The sequence below is a fragment of the Triturus cristatus genome, chromosome 5_2, assembly GCF_964204655.1.
Source record: "Triturus cristatus chromosome 5_2, aTriCri1.1, whole genome shotgun sequence".
Classification (NCBI taxonomy): Eukaryota; Metazoa; Chordata; class Amphibia; order Caudata; family Salamandridae; genus Triturus; species Triturus cristatus.
In genome coordinates, this window is record NC_140588.1 from 555,345,631 (window position 1) to 555,364,666 (window position 19,036).

Sequence of the window (19,036 nt, forward strand, 5' to 3'; positions counted from 1 at the left end):
GGTGGGACCATTTTATGACTCTTGACCAAATCATTTTCTTTCAAGTGTATTCATTAATATCACATATCTAATACCGGTAGGGTGACAAATTAATTTATTGATTATACTCTAAAAGTTTACTAGATGTGAGCAAATAATAGAATTTTTACAATACCTGGAAACTAAATGGCTCAAAATAATGAGAGATTTTACAAACTCACTCTGGTTTCTCAAACTCATCACAGGGGCCTGATGCACGACATTACTTTTTAAAATCTTACTGTTATTGATAAGGGGAACAAGGAACTTTTTAATTGCAAAGCGTTCATTAAAACAAAACTTGAGGAGCCAAACTTTGTATTACGGTGACCGAAGATGTGCAGTTTGAATAATAATCTTGAAATTCAGACGTACAAAGATTTTACACACTGATTTTCAACAGTAATTCCACAACCAATAAAGTTGAATCTTTTGAAAGACATGTCAAAGGTGTGAATCTGAAATTCACTTTCAAAGAAATTCACAATGAAATGCACTGTGTAAGTCCAGCATGTTGTCAGCTAAGAAATCAGCAAAAATGAACTATCTCATTACTGGCCATATAGATGAGAAAGGAAAATAAACTCATGTTTACAATGTGGATGTGAAAGAACAGTTTCTAGGTTCAGCTTCAATATTTATGTTTATGAATAATTGATATGTTCATATTGTCTAACAGCTATCTAGACGGATAAAGCTATGTATGCATCTATACATACTTATGCGTTCATACGCATCAGTATAAAACATTGATATTAGGTTTTTTCTAGACCAAATTCTAAAAAATGAGTTAAACAGTGAATCTCATAATTGTAGTAGGTCCCACCGAGATTTGAACTCGGATCGCTGGATTCAGAGTCCAGAGTGCTAACCATTACACCATGGAACCCTCTCACACAAGAGTGACTTTTCCATTGAGACAAAAGAGAGCGCATCAGTGATGGCCTTCTCTTATATTGATACAAAGATATCTCATTTGAATGGTCATAGTGGATAGAGCTTTAATGTGATTTGATTCTTTTCGCTATATTCTCTATAAAAGTGTTAAATATTCAAATGTTTATCAGAATATAAAAGTTATATCACAATGTTCATCTTTGCCTGTAGCATAATTAAACAGTCTACATTTCCAGACTACTGAAGCAATGTCTCTGTCTCCTGCATGGGTGGCTCCATAGAGCAATGGTTGGCAATTTGGACTTTGCATCCAATGATCTGATTTGAGACCTTGGAGGGACTTTTTTTATTACTCTTGAGCTTTTCCATTTCTTCATCTTTGTTCATTGATAGCTCAAATCCAACACCAGTAGGTTGAAAGAGTCAATTATTGAATGCTTTCAAAATGTCCATCAGCTTGAACAAGTTACATCAATACAAACTTTACAGTACTTTGACATCAAATTTCTTCACAAAGTAGTTAGCCATTATAAAATCATATCCTGATTTTCTCAAACGCATTTCAGACGGGTGATTCACAGCATCACTTTTTTAAGCTTTCCTGCTATTGATAAGGCGAAAATAGCACATTTTGAATGAGAAGTTTTCTTCAATCAAACATAGAGGAACCCAAATGATGATCTCATTCAGCTAGTAAAAATGTTGTTTTATATTAGTATGGAAATCGTGAAAAGAAAATGTTTTTCATGCTGATTTACAACAGTTGATCTCCAATCGTAAAATATAAGCTTTTGGTCGGAGGCATCACAGGTACTGATCAAATTCTCATTTTTGAACTTTATTCACAAATCATATGATATGCTTTGTATACATCAACTGTATTGTTGGATCAATAATGAGTAAAAAGTGACTATCTCAATTTCAGGACATATAAAAGAGAAAGAAGTAGAAACTCATGTTTCAAATGCTGAGAGGCAACAACTGTTCATGATTTTCACCTCCACTAATTATATTTATTTTTATAATATATATGTTTATATTTTCCTATAAATATACAGAGACATATAGCTATATATACAGAGATACATATGTACAGGTTGATTTTTACATGTTTATAAGTAAATGTGATGTTGTTCCAAATAAAACTTCTAAGAACTGAATGGAAAAGAAAATTGTAAAGTTCAGATAAGTCCCACTGAAATTTGTACTCAGATCCCCGTTTTCAGAGTCCAGAGTGCTAACCATGACACCATCCACCCTCCCCTACCAGGGTGAGCTATCCATTTTGACAGAAGAGATTTGCCTCAGGGGGCAACTTATCTTTCATTGAAAAATATTATCTCACGTAAAAACCACTGTTCAACAGAGTTATAACGTTATTTGAGTCTTTTGGGCAACATCCTTCCCCAACATAGTTCAATATGCAAAAGTTTACCAGAATAGGAAAGCAATCCAATTCAGTTTCTCTTTGACAGTAGAATATTAAAAACTTTGACATTTCCACATTGCTGCAGCAGTTTGCGCTCCTTTCACATGGGAGGTTCCATGGTGTAATGGTTAGCACTTTGGACTTTGAATCCAATGATCCGAGTTCAAATCTCGGTGGGACCATTTTATGACTCTTGACCAAATCATTTTCTTTCAAGTGTATTCATTAATATCACATATCTAATACCGGTAGGGTGACAAATTAATTTATTGATTATACTCTAAAAGTTTACTAGATGTGAGCAAATAATAGAATTTTTACAATACCTGGAAACTAAATGGCTCAAAATAATGAGAGATTTTACAAACTCACTCTGGTTTCTCAAACTCATCACAGGGGCCTGATGCACGACATTACTTTTTAAAATCTTACTGTTATTGATAAGGGGAACAAGGAACTTTTTAATTGCAAAGCGTTCATTAAAACAAAACTTGAGGAGCCAAACTTTGTATTACGGTGACCGAAGATGTGCAGTTTGAATAATAATCTTGAAATTCAGACGTACAAAGATTTTACACACTGATTTTCAACAGTAATTCCACAACCAATAAAGTTGAATCTTTTGAAAGACATGTCAAAGGTGTGAATCTGAAATTCACTTTCAAAGAAATTCACAATGAAATGCACTATGTAAGTCCAGCATGTTGTCAGCTAAGAAATCAGCAAAAATGAACTATCGCATTACTGGCCATATAGATGAGAAAGGAAAATAAACTCATGTTTACAATGTGGATGTGAAAGAACAGTTTCTAGGTTCAGCTTCAATATTTATGTTTATGAATAATTGATATGTTCATATTGTCTAACAGCTATCTAGACGGATAAAGCTATGTATGCATCTATACATACTTATGCGTTCATACGCATCAGTATAAAACATTGATATTAGGTTTTTTCTAGACCAAATTCTAAAAAATGAGTTAAACAGTGAATCTCATAATTGTAGTAGGTCCCACCGAGATTTGAACTCGGATCGCTGGATTCAGAGTCCAGAGTGCTAACCATTACACCATGGAACCCTCTCACACAAGAGTGACTTTTCCATTGAGACAAAAGAGAGCGCATCAGTGATGGCCTTCTCTTATATTGATACAAAGATATCTCATTTGAATGGTCATAGTGGATAGAGCTTTAATGTGATTTGATTCTTTTCGCTATATTCTCTATAAAAGTGTTAAATATTCAAATGTTTATCAGAATATAAAAGTTATATCACAATGTTCATCTTTGCCTGTAGCATAATTAAACAGTCTACATTTCCAGACTACTGAAGCAATGTCTCTGTCTCCTGCATGGGTGGCTCCATAGAGCAATGGTTGGCAATTTGGACTTTGCATCCAATGATCCGATTTGAGACCTTGGAGGGACTTTTTTTATTACTCTTGAGCTTTTCCATTTCTTCATCTTTGTTCATTGATAGCTCAAATCCAACACCAGTAGGTTGAAAGAGTCAATTATTGAATGCTTTCAAAATGTCCATCAGCTTGAACAAGTTACATCAATACAAACTTTACAATACTTTGACATCAAATTTCTTCACAAAGTAGTTAGCCATTATAAAATCATATCCTGATTTTCTCAAACGCATTTCAGACGGGTGATTCACAGCATCACTTTTTTAAGCTTTCCTGCTATTGATAAGGCGAAAATAGCACATTTTGAATGAGAAGTTTTCTTCAATCACACATAGAGGAACCCAAATGATGATCTCATTCAGCTAGTAAAAATGTTGTTTTATATTAGTATGGAAATCGTGAAAAGAAAATGTTTTTCATGCTGATTTACAACAGTTGATCTCCAATCGTAAAATATAAGCTTTTGGTCGGAGGCATCACAGGTACTGATCAAATTCTCATTTTTGAACTTTATTCACAAATCATATGATATGCTTTGTATACATCAACTGTATTGTTGGATCAATAATGAGTAAAAAGTGACTATCTCAATTTCAGGACATATAAAAGAGAAAGAAGTAGAAACTCATGTTTCAAATGCTGAGAGGCAACAACTGTTCATGATTTTCACCTCCACTAATTATATTTATTTTTATAATCTATATGTTTATATTTTCCTATAAATATACAGAGACATATAGCTATATATACAGAGATACATATGTACAGGTTGATTTTTACATGTTTATAAGTAAATGTGATGTTGTTCCAAATAAAACTTCTAAGAACTGAATGGAAAAGAAAATTGTAAAGTTCAGATAAGTCCCACTGAAATTTGTACTCAGATCCCCGTTTTCAGAGTCCAGAGTGCTAACCATGACACCATCCACCCTCCCCTACCAGGGTGAGCTTTCCATTTTGACAGAAGAGATTTGCCTCAGGGGGCAACTTATCTTTCATTGAAAAATATTATCTCACGTAAAAACCACTGTTCAACAGAGTTATAACGTTATTTGAGTCTTTTGGGCAACATCCTTCCCCAACATAGTTCAATATGCAAAAGTTTACCAGAATAGGAAAGCAATCCAATTCAGTTTCTCTTTGACAGTAGAATATTAAAAACTTTGACATTTCCACATTGCTGCAGCAGTTTGCGCTCCTTTCACATGGGAGGTTCCATGGTGTAATGGTTAGCACTTTGGACTTTGAATCCAATGATCCGAGTTCAAATCTCGGTGGGACCATTTTATGACTCTTGACCAAATCATTTTCTTTCAAGTGTATTCATTAATATCACATATCTAATACCGGTAGGGTGACAAATTAATTTATTGATTATACTCTAAAAGTTTACTAGATGTGAGCAAATAATAGAATTTTTACAATACCTGGAAACTAAATGGCTCAAAATAATGAGAGATTTTACAAACTCACTCTGGTTTCTCAAACTCATCACAGGGGCCTGATGCACGACATTACTTTTTAAAATCTTACTGTTATTGATAAGGGGAACAAGGAACTTTTTAATTGCAAAGCGTTCATTAAAACAAAACTTGAGGAGCCAAACTTTGTATTACGGTGACCGAAGATGTGCAGTTTGAATAATAATCTTGAAATTCAGACGTACAAAGATTTTACACACTGATTTTCAACAGTAATTCCACAACCAATAAAGTTGAATCTTTTGAAAGACATGTCAAAGGTGTGAATCTGAAATTCACTTTCAAAGAAATTCACAATGAAATGCACTATGTAAGTCCAGCATGTTGTCAGCTAAGAAATCAGCAAAAATGAACTATCGCATTACTGGCCATATAGATGAGAAAGGAAAATAAACTCATGTTTACAATGTGGATGTGAAAGAACAGTTTCTAGGTTCAGCTTCAATATTTATGTTTATGAATAATTGATATGTTCATATTGTCTAACAGCTATCTAGACGGATAAAGCTATGTATGCATCTATACATACTTATGCGTTCATACGCATCAGTATAAAACATTGATATTAGGTTTTTTCTAGACCAAATTCTAAAAAATGAGTTAAACAGTGAATCTCATAATTGTAGTAGGTCCCACCGAGATTTGAACTCGGATCGCTGGATTCAGAGTCCAGAGTGCTAACCATTACACCATGGAACCCTCTCACACAAGAGTGACTTTTCCATTGAGACAAAAGAGAGCGCATCAGTGATGGCCTTCTCTTATATTGATACAAAGATATCTCATTTGAATGGTCATAGTGGATAGAGCTTTAATGTGATTTGATTCTTTTCGCTATATTCTCTATAAAAGTGTTAAATATTCAAATGTTTATCAGAATATAAAAGTTATATCACAATGTTCATCTTTGCCTGTAGCATAATTAAACAGTCTACATTTCCAGACTACTGAAGCAATGTCTCTGTCTCCTGCATGGGTGGCTCCATAGAGCAATGGTTGGCAATTTGGACTTTGCATCCAATGATCCGATTTGAGACCTTGGAGGGACTTTTTTTATTACTCTTGAGCTTTTCCATTTCTTCATCTTTGTTCATTGATAGCTCAAATCCAACACCAGTCGGTTGAAAGAGTCAATTATTGAATGCTTTCAAAATGTCCATCAGCTTGAACAAGTTACATCAATACAAACTTTACAATACTTTGACATCAAATTTCTTCACAAAGTAGTTAGCCATTATAAAATCATATCCTGATTTTCTCAAATGCATTTCAGACGGGTGATTCACAGCATCACTTTTTTAAGCTTTCCTGCTATTGATAAGGCGAAAATAGCACATTTTGAATGAGAAGTTTTCTTCAATCACACATAGAGGAACCCAAATGATGATCTCATTCAGCTAGTAAAAATGTTGTTTTATATTAGTATGGAAATCGTGAAAAGAAAATGTTTTTCATGCTGATTTACAACAGTTGATCTCCAATCGTAAAATATAAGCTTTTGGTCGGAGGCATCACAGGTACTGATCAAATTCTCATTTTTGAACTTTATTCACAAATCATATGATATGCTTTGTATACATCAACTGTATTGTTGGATCAATAATGAGTAAAAAGTGACTATCTCAATTTCAGGACATATAAAAGAGAAAGAAGTAGAAACTCATGTTTCAAATGCTGAGAGGCAACAACTGTTCATGATTTTCACCTCCACTAATTATATTTATTTTTATAATATATATGTTTATATTTTCCTATAAATATACAGAGACATATAGCTATATATACAGAGATACATATGTACAGGTTGATTTTTACATGTTTATAAGTAAATGTGATGTTGTTCCAAATAAAACTTCTAAGAACTGAATGGAAAAGAAAATTGTAAAGTTCAGATAAGTCCCACTGAAATTTGTACTCAGATCCCCGTTTTCAGAGTCCAGAGTGCTAACCATGACACCATCCACCCTCCCCTACCAGGGTGAGCTATCCATTTTGACAGAAGAGATTTGCCTCAGGGGGCAACTTATCTTTCATTGAAAAATATTATCTCACGTAAAAACCACTGTTCAACAGAGTTATAACGTTATTTGAGTCTTTTGGGCAACATCCTTCCCCAACATAGTTCAATATGCAAAAGTTTACCAGAATAGGAAAGCAATCCAATTCAGTTTCTCTTTGACAGTAGAATATTAAAAACTTTGACATTTCCACATTGCTGCAGCAGTTTGCGCTCCTTTCACATGGGAGGTTCCATGGTGTAATGGTTAGCACTTTGGACTTTGAATCCAATGATCCGAGTTCAAATCTCGGTGGGACCATTTTATGACTCTTGACCAAATCATTTTCTTTCAAGTGTATTCATTAATATCACATATCTAATACCGGTAGGGTGACAAATTAATTTATTGATTATACTCTAAAAGTTTACTAGATGTGAGCAAATAATAGAATTTTTACAATACCTGGAAACTAAATGGCTCAAAATAATGAGAGATTTTACAAACTCACTCTGGTTTCTCAAACTCATCACAGGGGCCTGATGCACGACATTACTTTTTAAAATCTTACTGTTATTGATAAGGGGAACAAGGAACTTTTTAATTGCAAAGCGTTCATTAAAACAAAACTTGAGGAGCCAAACTTTGTATTACGGTGACCGAAGATGTGCAGTTTGAATAATAATCTTGAAATTCAGACGTACAAAGATTTTACACACTGATTTTCAACAGTAATTCCACAACCAATAAAGTTGAATCTTTTGAAAGACATGTCAAAGGTGTGAATCTGAAATTCACTTTCAAAGAAATTCACAATGAAATGCACTATGTAAGTCCAGCATGTTGTCAGCTAAGAAATCAGCAAAAATGAACTATCGCATTACTGGCCATATAGATGAGAAAGGAAAATAAACTCATGTTTACAATGTGGATGTGAAAGAACAGTTTCTAGGTTCAGCTTCAATATTTATGTTTATGAATAATTGATATGTTCATATTGTCTAACAGCTATCTAGACGGATAAAGCTATGTATGCATCTATACATACTTATGCGTTCATACGCATCAGTATAAAACATTGATATTAGGTTTTTTCTAGACCAAATTCTAAAAAATGAGTTAAACAGTGAATCTCATAATTGTAGTAGGTCCCACCGAGATTTGAACTCGGATCGCTGGATTCAGAGTCCAGAGTGCTAACCATTACACCATGGAACCCTCTCACACAAGAGTGACTTTTCCATTGAGACAAAAGAGAGCGCATCAGTGATGGCCTTCTCTTATATTGATACAAAGATATCTCATTTGAATGGTCATAGTGGATAGAGCTTTAATGTGATTTGATTCTTTTCGCTATATTCTCTATAAAAGTGTTAAATATTCAAATGTTTATCAGAATATAAAAGTTATATCACAATGTTCATCTTTGCCTGTAGCATAATTAAACAGTCTACATTTCCAGACTACTGAAGCAATGTCTCTGTCTCCTGCATGGGTGGCTCCATAGAGCAATGGTTGGCAATTTGGACTTTGCATCCAATGATCCGATTTGAGACCTTGGAGGGACTTTTTTTATTACTCTTGAGCTTTTCCATTTCTTCATCTTTGTTCATTGATAGCTCAAATCCAACACCAGTAGGTTGAAAGAGTCAATTATTGAATGCTTTCAAAATGTCCATCAGCTTGAACAAGTTACATCAATACAAACTTTACAATACTTTGACATCAAATTTCTTCACAAAGTAGTTAGCCATTATAAAATCATATCCTGATTTTCTCAAACGCATTTCAGACGGGTGATTCACAGCATCACTTTTTTAAGCTTTCCTGCTATTGATAAGGCGAAAATAGCACATTTTGAATGAGAAGTTTTCTTCAATCACACATAGAGGAACCCAAATGATGATCTCATTCAGCTAGTAAAAATGTTGTTTTATATTAGTATGGAAATCGTGAAAAGAAAATGTTTTTCATGCTGATTTACAACAGTTGATCTCCAATCGTAAAATATAAGCTTTTGGTCGGAGGCATCACAGGTACTGATCAAATTCTCATTTTTGAACTTTATTCACAAATCATATGATATGCTTTGTATACATCAACTGTATTGTTGGATCAATAATGAGTAAAAAGTGACTATCTCAATTTCAGGACATATAAAAGAGAAAGAAGTAGAAACTCATGTTTCAAATGCTGAGAGGCAACAACTGTTCATGATTTTCACCTCCACTAATTATATTTATTTTTATAATCTATATGTTTATATTTTCCTATAAATATACAGAGACATATAGCTATATATACAGAGATACATATGTACAGGTTGATTTTTACATGTTTATAAGTAAATGTGATGTTGTTCCAAATAAAACTTCTAAGAACTGAATGGAAAAGAAAATTGTAAAGTTCAGATAAGTCCCACTGAAATTTGTACTCAGATCCCCGTTTTCAGAGTCCAGAGTGCTAACCATGACACCATCCACCCTCCCCTACCAGGGTGAGCTTTCCATTTTGACAGAAGAGATTTGCCTCAGGGGGCAACTTATCTTTCATTGAAAAATATTATCTCACGTAAAAACCACTGTTCAACAGAGTTATAACGTTATTTGAGTCTTTTGGGCAACATCCTTCCCCAACATAGTTCAATATGCAAAAGTTTACCAGAATAGGAAAGCAATCCAATTCAGTTTCTCTTTGACAGTAGAATATTAAAAACTTTGACATTTCCACATTGCTGCAGCAGTTTGCGCTCCTTTCACATGGGAGGTTCCATGGTGTAATGGTTAGCACTTTGGACTTTGAATCCAATGATCCGAGTTCAAATCTCGGTGGGACCATTTTATGACTCTTGACCAAATCATTTTCTTTCAAGTGTATTCATTAATATCACATATCTAATACCGGTAGGGTGACAAAATAATTTATTGATTATACTCTAAAAGTTTACTAGATGTGAGCAAATAATAGAATTTTTACAATACCTGGAAACTAAATGGCTCAAAATAATGAGAGATTTTACAAACTCACTCTGGTTTCTCAAACTCATCACAGGGGCCTGATGCACGACATTACTTTTTAAAATCTTACTGTTATTGATAAGGGGAACAAGGAACTTTTTAATTGCAAAGCGTTCATTAAAACAAAACTTGAGGAGCCAAACTTTGTATTACGGTGACCGAAGATGTGCAGTTTGAATAATAATCTTGAAATTCAGACGTACAAAGATTTTACACACTGATTTTCAACAGTAATTCCACAACCAATAAAGTTGAATCTTTTGAAAGACATGTCAAAGGTGTGAATCTGAAATTCACTTTCAAAGAAATTCACAATGAAATGCACTGTGTAAGTCCAGCATGTTGTCAGCTAAGAAATCAGCAAAAATGAACTATCTCATTACTGGCCATATAGATGAGAAAGGAAAATAAACTCATGTTTACAATGTGGATGTGAAAGAACAGTTTCTAGGTTCAGCTTCAATATTTATGTTTATGAATAATTGATATGTTCATATTGTCTAACAGCTATCTAGACGGATAAAGCTATGTATGCATCTATACATACTTATGCGTTCATACGCATCAGTATAAAACATTGATATTAGGTTTTTTCTAGACCAAATTCTAAAAAATGAGTTAAACAGTGAATCTCATAATTGTAGTAGGTCCCACCGAGATTTGAACTCGGATCGCTGGATTCAGAGTCCAGAGTGCTAACCATTACACCATGGAACCCTCTCACACAAGAGTGACTTTTCCATTGAGACAAAAGAGAGCGCATCAGTGATGGCCTTCTCTTATATTGATACAAAGATATCTCATTTGAATGGTCATAGTGGATAGAGCTTTAATGTGATTTGATTCTTTTCGCTATATTCTCTATAAAAGTGTTAAATATTCAAATGTTTATCAGAATATAAAAGTTATATCACAATGTTCATCTTTGCCTGTAGCATAATTAAACAGTCTACATTTCCAGACTACTGAAGCAATGTCTCTGTCTCCTGCATGGGTGGCTCCATAGAGCAATGGTTGGCAATTTGGACTTTGCATCCAATGATCCGATTTGAGACCTTGGAGGGACTTTTTTTATTACTCTTGAGCTTTTCCATTTCTTCATCTTTGTTCATTGATAGCTCAAATCCAACACCAGTCGGTTGAAAGAGTCAATTATTGAATGCTTTCAAAATGTCCATCAGCTTGAACAAGTTACATCAATACAAACTTTACAATACTTTGACATCAAATTTCTTCACAAAGTAGTTAGCCATTATAAAATCATATCCTGATTTTCTCAAACGCATTTCAGACGGGTGATTCACAGCATCACTTTTTTAAGCTTTCCTGCTATTGATAAGGCGAAAATAGCACATTTTGAATGAGAAGTTTTCTTCAATCACACATAGAGGAACCCAAATGATGATCTCATTCAGCTAGTAAAAATGTTGTTTTATATTAGTATGGAAATCGTGAAAAGAAAATGTTTTTCATGCTGATTTACAACAGTTGATCTCCAATCGTAAAATATAAGCTTTTGGTCGGAGGCATCACAGGTACTGATCAAATTCTCATTTTTGAACTTTATTCACAAATCATATGATATGCTTTGTATACATCAACTGTATTGTTGGATCAATAATGAGTAAAAAGTGACTATCTCAATTTCAGGACATATAAAAGAGAAAGAAGTAGAAACTCATGTTTCAAATGCTGAGAGGCAACAACTGTTCATGATTTTCACCTCCACTAATTATATTTATTTTTATAATCTATATGTTTATATTTTCCTATAAATATACAGAGACATATAGCTATATATACAGAGATACATATGTACAGGTTGATTTTTACATGTTTATAAGTAAATGTGATGTTGTTCCAAATAAAACTTCTAAGAACTGAATGGAAAAGAAAATTGTAAAGTTCAGATAAGTCCCACTGAAATTTGTACTCAGATCCCCGTTTTCAGAGTCCAGAGTGCTAACCATGACACCATCCACCCTCCCCTACCAGGGTGAGCTTTCCATTTTGACAGAAGAGATTTGCCTCAGGGGGCAACTTATCTTTCATTGAAAAATATTATCTCACGTAAAAACCACTGTTCAACAGAGTTATAACGTTATTTGAGTCTTTTGGGCAACATCCTTCCCCAACATAGTTCAATATGCAAAAGTTTACCAGAATAGGAAAGCAATCCAATTCAGTTTCTCTTTGACAGTAGAATATTAAAAACTTTGACATTTCCACATTGCTGCAGCAGTTTGCGCTCCTTTCACATGGGAGGTTCCATGGTGTAATGGTTAGCACTTTGGACTTTGAATCCAATGATCCGAGTTCAAATCTCGGTGGGACCATGTTATGACTCTTGACCAAATCATTTTCTTTCAAGTGTATTCATTAATATCACATATCTAATACCGGTAGGGTGACAAATTAATTTATTGATTATACTCTAAAAGTTTACTAGATGTGAGCAAATAATAGAATTTTTACAATACCTGGAAACTAAATGGCTCAAAATAATGAGAGATTTTACAAACTCACTCTGGTTTCTCAAACTCATCACAGGGGCCTGATGCACGACATTACTTTTTAAAATCTTACTGTTATTGATAAGGGGAACAAGGAACTTTTTAATTGCAAAGCGTTCATTAAAACAAAACTTGAGGAGCCAAACTTTGTATTACGGTGACCGAAGATGTGCAGTTTGAATAATAATCTTGAAATTCAGACGTACAAAGATTTTACACACTGATTTTCAACAGTAATTCCACAACCAATAAAGTTGAATCTTTTGAAAGACATGTCAAAGGTGTGAATCTGAAATTCACTTTCAAAGAAATTCACAATGAAATGCACTGTGTAAGTCCAGCATGTTGTCAGCTAAGAAATCAGCAAAAATGAACTATCTCATTACTGGCCATATAGATGAGAAAGGAAAATAAACTCATGTTTACAATGTGGATGTGAAAGAACAGTTTCTAGGTTCAGCTTCAATATTTATGTTTATGAATAATTGATATGTTCATATTGTCTAACAGCTATCTAGACGGATAAAGCTATGTATGCATCTATACATACTTATGCGTTCATACGCATCAGTATAAAACATTGATATTAGGTTTTTTCTAGACCAAATTCTAAAAAATGAGTTAAACAGTGAATCTCATAATTGTAGTAGGTCCCACCGAGATTTGAACTCGGATCGCTGGATTCAGAGTCCAGAGTGCTAACCATTACACCATGGAACCCTCTCACACAAGAGTGACTTTTCCATTGAGACAAAAGAGAGCGCATCAGTGATGGCCTTCTCTTATATTGATACAAAGATATCTCATTTGAATGGTCATAGTGGATAGAGCTTTAATGTGATTTGATTCTTTTCGCTATATTCTCTATAAAAGTGTTAAATATTCAAATGTTTATCAGAATATAAAAGTTATATCACAATGTTCATCTTTGCCTGTAGCATAATTAAACAGTCTACATTTCCAGACTACTGAAGCAATGTCTCTGTCTCCTGCATGGGTGGCTCCATAGAGCAATGGTTGGCAATTTGGACTTTGCATCCAATGATCCGATTTGAGACCTTGGAGGGACTTTTTTTATTACTCTTGAGCTTTTCCATTTCTTCATCTTTGTTCATTGATAGCTCAAATCCAACACCAGTAGGTTGAAAGAGTCAATTATTGAATGCTTTCAAAATGTCCATCAGCTTGAACAAGTTACATCAATACAAACTTTACAATACTTTGACATCAAATTTCTTCACAAAGTAGTTAGCCATTATAAAATCATATCCTGATTTTCTCAAACGCATTTCAGACGGGTGATTCACAGCATCACTTTTTTAAGCTTTCCTGCTATTGATAAGGCGAAAATAGCACATTTTGAATGAGAAGTTTTCTTCAATCACACATAGAGGAACCCAAATGATGATCTCATTCAGCTAGTAAAAATGTTGTTTTATATTAGTATGGAAATCGTGAAAAGAAAATGTTTTTCATGCTGATTTACAACAGTTGATCTCCAATCGTAAAATATAAGCTTTTGGTCGGAGGCATCACAGGTACTGATCAAATTCTCATTTTTGAACTTTATTCACAAATCATATGATATGCTTTGTATACATCAACTGTATTGTTGGATCAATAATGAGTAAAAAGTGACTATCTCAATTTCAGGACATATAAAAGAGAAAGAAGTAGAAACTCATGTTTCAAATGCTGAGAGGCAACAACTGTTCATGATTTTCACCTCCACTAATTATATTTATTTTTATAATCTATATGTTTATATTTTCCTATAAATATACAGAGACATATAGCTATATATACAGAGATACATATGTACAGGTTGATTTTTACATGTTTATAAGTAAATGTGATGTTGTTCCAAATAAAACTTCTAAGAACTGAATGGAAAAGAAAATTGTAAAGTTCAGATAAGTCCCACTGAAATTTGTACTCAGATCCCCGTTTTCAGAGTCCAGAGTGCTAACCATGACACCATCCACCCTCCCCTACCAGGGTGAGCTATCCATTTTGACAGAAGAGATTTGCCTCAGGGGGCAACTTATCTTTCATTGAAAAATATTATCTCACGTAAAAACCACTGTTCAACAGAGTTATAACGTTATTTGAGTCTTTTGGGCAACATCCTTCCCCAACATAGTTCAATATGCAAAAGTTTACCAGAATAGGAAAGCAATCCAATTCAGTTTCTCTTTGACAGTAGAATATTAAAAACTTTGACATTTCCACATTGCTGCAGCAGTTTGCGCTCCTTTCACATGGGAGGTTCCATGGTGTAATGGTTAGCACTTTGGACTTTGAATCCAATGATCCGAGTTCAAATCTCGGTGGGACCATTTTATGACTCTTGACCAAATCATTTTCTTTCAAGTGTATTCATTAATATCACATATCTAATACCGGTAGGGTGAAAAATTAATTTATTGATTATACTCTAAAAGTTTACTAGATGTGAGCAAATAATAGAATTTTTACAATACCTGGAAACTAAATGGCTCAAAATAATGAGAGATTTTACAAACTCACTCTGGTTTCTCAAACTCATCACAGGGGCCTGATGCACGACATTACTTTTTAAAATCTTACTGTTATTGATAAGGGGAACAAGGAACTTTTTAATTGCAAAGCGTTCATTAAAACAAAACTTGAGGAGCCAAACTTTGTATTACGGTGACCGAAGATGTGCAGTTTGAATAATAATCTTGAAATTCAGACGTACAAAGATTTTACACACTGATTTTCAACAGTAATTCCACAACCAATAAAGTTGAATCTTTTGAAAGACATGTCAAAGGTGTGAATCTGAAATTCACTTTCAAAGAAATTCACAATGAAATGCACTGTGTAAGTCCAGCATGTTGTCAGCTAAGAAATCAGCAAAAATGAACTATCTCATTACTGGCCATATAGATGAGAAAGGAAAATAAACTCATGTTTACAATGTGGATGTGAAAGAACAGTTTCTAGGTTCAGCTTCAATATTTATGTTTATGAATAATTGATATGTTCATATTGTCTAACAGCTATCTAGACGGATAAAGCTATGTATGCATCTATACATACTTATGCGTTCATACGCATCAGTATAAAACATTGATATTAGGTTTTTTCTAGACCAAATTCTAAAAAATGAGTTAAACAGTGAATCTCATAATTGTAGTAGGTCCCACCGAGATTTGAACTCGGATCGCTGGATTCAGAGTCCAGAGTGCTAACCATTACACCATGGAACCCTCTCACACAAGAGTGACTTTTCCATTGAGACAAAAGAGAGCGCATCAGTGATGGCCTTCTCTTATATTGATACAAAGATATCTCATTTGAATGGTCATAGTGGATAGAGCTTTAATGTGATTTGATTCTTTTCGCTATATTCTCTATAAAAGTGTTAAATATTCAAATGTTTATCAGAATATAAAAGTTATATCACAATGTTCATCTTTGCCTGTAGCATAATTAAACAGTCTACATTTCCAGACTACTGAAGCAATGTCTCTGTCTCCTGCATGGGTGGCTCCATAGAGCAATGGTTGGCAATTTGGACTTTGCATCCAATGATCCGATTTGAGACCTTGGAGGGACTTTTTTTATTACTCTTGAGCTTTTCCATTTCTTCATCTTTGTTCATTGATAGCTCAAATCCAACACCAGTAGGTTGAAAGAGTCAATTATTGAATGCTTTCAAAATGTCCATCAGCTTGAACAAGTTACATCAATACAAACTTTACAATACTTTGACATCAAATTTCTTCACAAAGTAGTTAGCCATTATAAAATCATATCCTGATTTTCTCAAACGCATTTCAGACGGGTGATTCACAGCATCACTTTTTTAAGCTTTCCTGCTATTGATAAGGCGAAAATAGCACATTTTGAATGAGAAGTTTTCTTCAATCACACATAGAGGAACCCAAATGATGATCTCATTCAGCTAGTAAAAATGTTGTTTTATATTAGTATGGAAATCGTGAAAAGAAAATGTTTTTCATGCTGATTTACAACAGTTGATCTCCAATCGTAAAATATAAGCTTTTGGTCGGAGGCATCACAGGTACTGATCAAATTCTCATTTTTGAACTTTATTCACAAATCATATGATATGCTTTGTATACATCAACTGTATTGTTGGATCAATAATGAGTAAAAAGTGACTATCTCAATTTCAGGACATATAAAAGAGAAAGAAGTAGAAACTCATGTTTCAAATGCTGAGAGGCAACAACTGTTCATGATTTTCACCTCCACTAATTATATTTATTTTTATAATCTATATGTTTATATTTTCCTATAAATATACAGAGACATATAGCTATATATACAGAGATACATATGTACAGGTTGATTTTTACATGTTTATAAGTAAATGTGATGTTGTTCCAAATAAAACTTCTAAGAACTGAATGGAAAAGAAAATTGTAAAGTTCAGATAAGTCCCACTGAAATTTGTACTCAGATCCCCGTTTTCAGAGTCCAGAGTGCTAACCATGACACCATCCACCCTCCCCTACCAGGGTGAGCTTTCCATTTTGACAGAAGAGATTTGCCTCAGGGGGCAACTTATCTTTCATTGAAAAATATTATCTCACGTAAAAACCACTGTTCAACAGAGTTATAACGTTATTTGAGTCTTTTGGGCAACATCCTTCCCCAACATAGTTCAATATGCAAAAGTTTACCAGAATAGGAAAGCAATCCAATTCAGTTTCTCTTTGACAGTAGAATATTAAAAACTTTGACATTTCCACATTGCTGCAGCAGTTTGCGCTCCTTTCACATGGGAGGTTCCATGGTGTAATGGTTAGCACTTTGGACTTTGAATCCAATGATCCGAGTTCAAATCTCGGTGGGACCATTTTATGACTCTTGACCAAATCATTTTCTTTCAAGTGTATTCATTAATATCACATATCTAATACCGGTAGGGTGAAAAATTAATTTATTGATTATACTCTAAAAGTTTACTAGATGTGAGCAAATAATAGAATTTTTACAATACCTGGAAACTAAATGGCTCAAAATAATGAGAGATTTTACAAACTCACTCTGGTTTCTCAAACTCATCACAGGGGCCTGATGCACGACATTACTTTTTAAAATCTTACTGTTATTGATAAGGGGAACAAGGAACTTTTTAATTGCAAAGCGTTCATTAAAACAAAACTTGAGGAGCCAAACTTTGTATTACGGTGACCGAAGATGTGCAGTTTGAATAATAATCTTGAAATTCAGACGTACAAAGATTTTACACACTGATTTTCAACAGTAATTCCACAACCAATAAAGTTGAATCTTTTGAAAGACATGTCAAAGGTGTGAATCTGAAATTCACTTTCAAAGAAATTCACAATGAAATGCACTGTGTAAGTCCAGCATGTTGTCAGCTAAGAAATCAGCAAAAATGAACTATCTCATTACTGGCCATATAGATGAGAAAGGAAAATAAACTCATGTTTACAATGTGGATGTGAAAGAACAGTTTCTAGGTTCAGCTTCAATATTTATGTTTATGAATAATTGATATGTTCATATTGTCTAACAGCTATCTAGACGGATAAAGCTATGTATGCATCTATACATACTTATGCGTTCATACGCATCAGTATAAAACATTGATATTAGGTTTTTTCTAGACCAAATTCTAAAAAATGAGTTAAACAGTGAATCTCATAATTGTAGTAGGTCCCACCGAGATTTGAACTCGGATCGCTGGATTCAGAGTCCAGAGTGCTAACCATTACACCATGGAACCCTCTCACACAAGAGTGACTTTTCCATTGAGACAAAAGAGAGCGCATCAGTGATGGCCTTCTCTTATATTGATACAAAGATATCTCATTTGAATGGTCATAGTGGATAGAGCTTTAATGTGATTTGATTCTTTTCGCTATATTCTCTATAAAAGTGTTAAATATTCAAATGTTTATCAGAATATAAAAGTTATATCACAATGTTCATCTTTGCCTGTAGCATAATTAAACAGTCTACATTTCCAGACTACTGAAGCAATGTCTCTGTCTCCTGCATGGGTGGCTCCATAGAGCAATGGTTGGCAATTTGGACTTTGCATCCAATGATCCGATTTGAGACCTTGGAGGGACTTTTTTTATTACTCTTGAGCTTTTCCATTTCTTCATCTTTGTTCATTGATAGCTCAAATCCAACACCAGTAGGTTGAAAGAGTCAATTATTGAATGCTTTCAAAATGTCCATCAGCTTGAACAAGTTACATCAATACAAACTTTACAATACTTTGACATCAAATTTCT

At 33.9% G+C, this 19,036-nt stretch overlaps 15 non-coding genes across 15 annotated transcripts; 7 read left to right on the top strand and 8 right to left on the bottom strand.

Annotated features, from left to right (window-relative positions):
* Positions 1 to 835: 835 nt before the first annotated feature.
* Positions 836 to 907, bottom strand: TRNAQ-CUG (transfer RNA glutamine (anticodon CUG)). Its single transcript has one exon. It is a non-coding gene; the product is annotated as a tRNA-Gln (tRNA).
* A 1,547-nt stretch (positions 908 to 2,454) lies between these two features.
* Positions 2,455 to 2,526, top strand: TRNAQ-UUG (transfer RNA glutamine (anticodon UUG)). The gene has a single exon. It is a non-coding gene; the product is annotated as a tRNA-Gln (tRNA).
* An 825-nt stretch (positions 2,527 to 3,351) lies between these two features.
* Positions 3,352 to 3,423, bottom strand: TRNAQ-CUG (transfer RNA glutamine (anticodon CUG)). The gene has a single exon. It is a non-coding gene; the product is annotated as a tRNA-Gln (tRNA).
* A 1,547-nt stretch (positions 3,424 to 4,970) lies between these two features.
* TRNAQ-UUG (transfer RNA glutamine (anticodon UUG)) lies at positions 4,971 to 5,042 on the top strand. The gene has a single exon. It is a non-coding gene; the product is annotated as a tRNA-Gln (tRNA).
* Positions 5,043 to 5,867: 825 nt separating this feature from the next.
* Positions 5,868 to 5,939, bottom strand: TRNAQ-CUG (transfer RNA glutamine (anticodon CUG)). Its single transcript has one exon. It is a non-coding gene; the product is annotated as a tRNA-Gln (tRNA).
* A 1,547-nt stretch (positions 5,940 to 7,486) lies between these two features.
* Positions 7,487 to 7,558, top strand: TRNAQ-UUG (transfer RNA glutamine (anticodon UUG)). The gene has a single exon. It is a non-coding gene; the product is annotated as a tRNA-Gln (tRNA).
* An 825-nt stretch (positions 7,559 to 8,383) lies between these two features.
* TRNAQ-CUG (transfer RNA glutamine (anticodon CUG)) lies at positions 8,384 to 8,455 on the bottom strand. The gene has a single exon. It is a non-coding gene; the product is annotated as a tRNA-Gln (tRNA).
* A 1,547-nt stretch (positions 8,456 to 10,002) lies between these two features.
* On the top strand, positions 10,003 to 10,074 carry TRNAQ-UUG (transfer RNA glutamine (anticodon UUG)). Its single transcript has one exon. It is a non-coding gene; the product is annotated as a tRNA-Gln (tRNA).
* Positions 10,075 to 10,899: 825 nt separating this feature from the next.
* On the bottom strand, positions 10,900 to 10,971 carry TRNAQ-CUG (transfer RNA glutamine (anticodon CUG)). The gene has a single exon. It is a non-coding gene; the product is annotated as a tRNA-Gln (tRNA).
* A 1,547-nt stretch (positions 10,972 to 12,518) lies between these two features.
* On the top strand, positions 12,519 to 12,590 carry TRNAQ-UUG (transfer RNA glutamine (anticodon UUG)). Its single transcript has one exon. It is a non-coding gene; the product is annotated as a tRNA-Gln (tRNA).
* An 825-nt stretch (positions 12,591 to 13,415) lies between these two features.
* On the bottom strand, positions 13,416 to 13,487 carry TRNAQ-CUG (transfer RNA glutamine (anticodon CUG)). The gene has a single exon. It is a non-coding gene; the product is annotated as a tRNA-Gln (tRNA).
* A 1,547-nt stretch (positions 13,488 to 15,034) lies between these two features.
* On the top strand, positions 15,035 to 15,106 carry TRNAQ-UUG (transfer RNA glutamine (anticodon UUG)). The gene has a single exon. It is a non-coding gene; the product is annotated as a tRNA-Gln (tRNA).
* An 825-nt stretch (positions 15,107 to 15,931) lies between these two features.
* On the bottom strand, positions 15,932 to 16,003 carry TRNAQ-CUG (transfer RNA glutamine (anticodon CUG)). The gene has a single exon. It is a non-coding gene; the product is annotated as a tRNA-Gln (tRNA).
* A 1,547-nt stretch (positions 16,004 to 17,550) lies between these two features.
* Positions 17,551 to 17,622, top strand: TRNAQ-UUG (transfer RNA glutamine (anticodon UUG)). Its single transcript has one exon. It is a non-coding gene; the product is annotated as a tRNA-Gln (tRNA).
* An 825-nt stretch (positions 17,623 to 18,447) lies between these two features.
* Positions 18,448 to 18,519, bottom strand: TRNAQ-CUG (transfer RNA glutamine (anticodon CUG)). The gene has a single exon. It is a non-coding gene; the product is annotated as a tRNA-Gln (tRNA).
* Between the last annotated feature and the right edge of the window lie 517 nt (positions 18,520 to 19,036).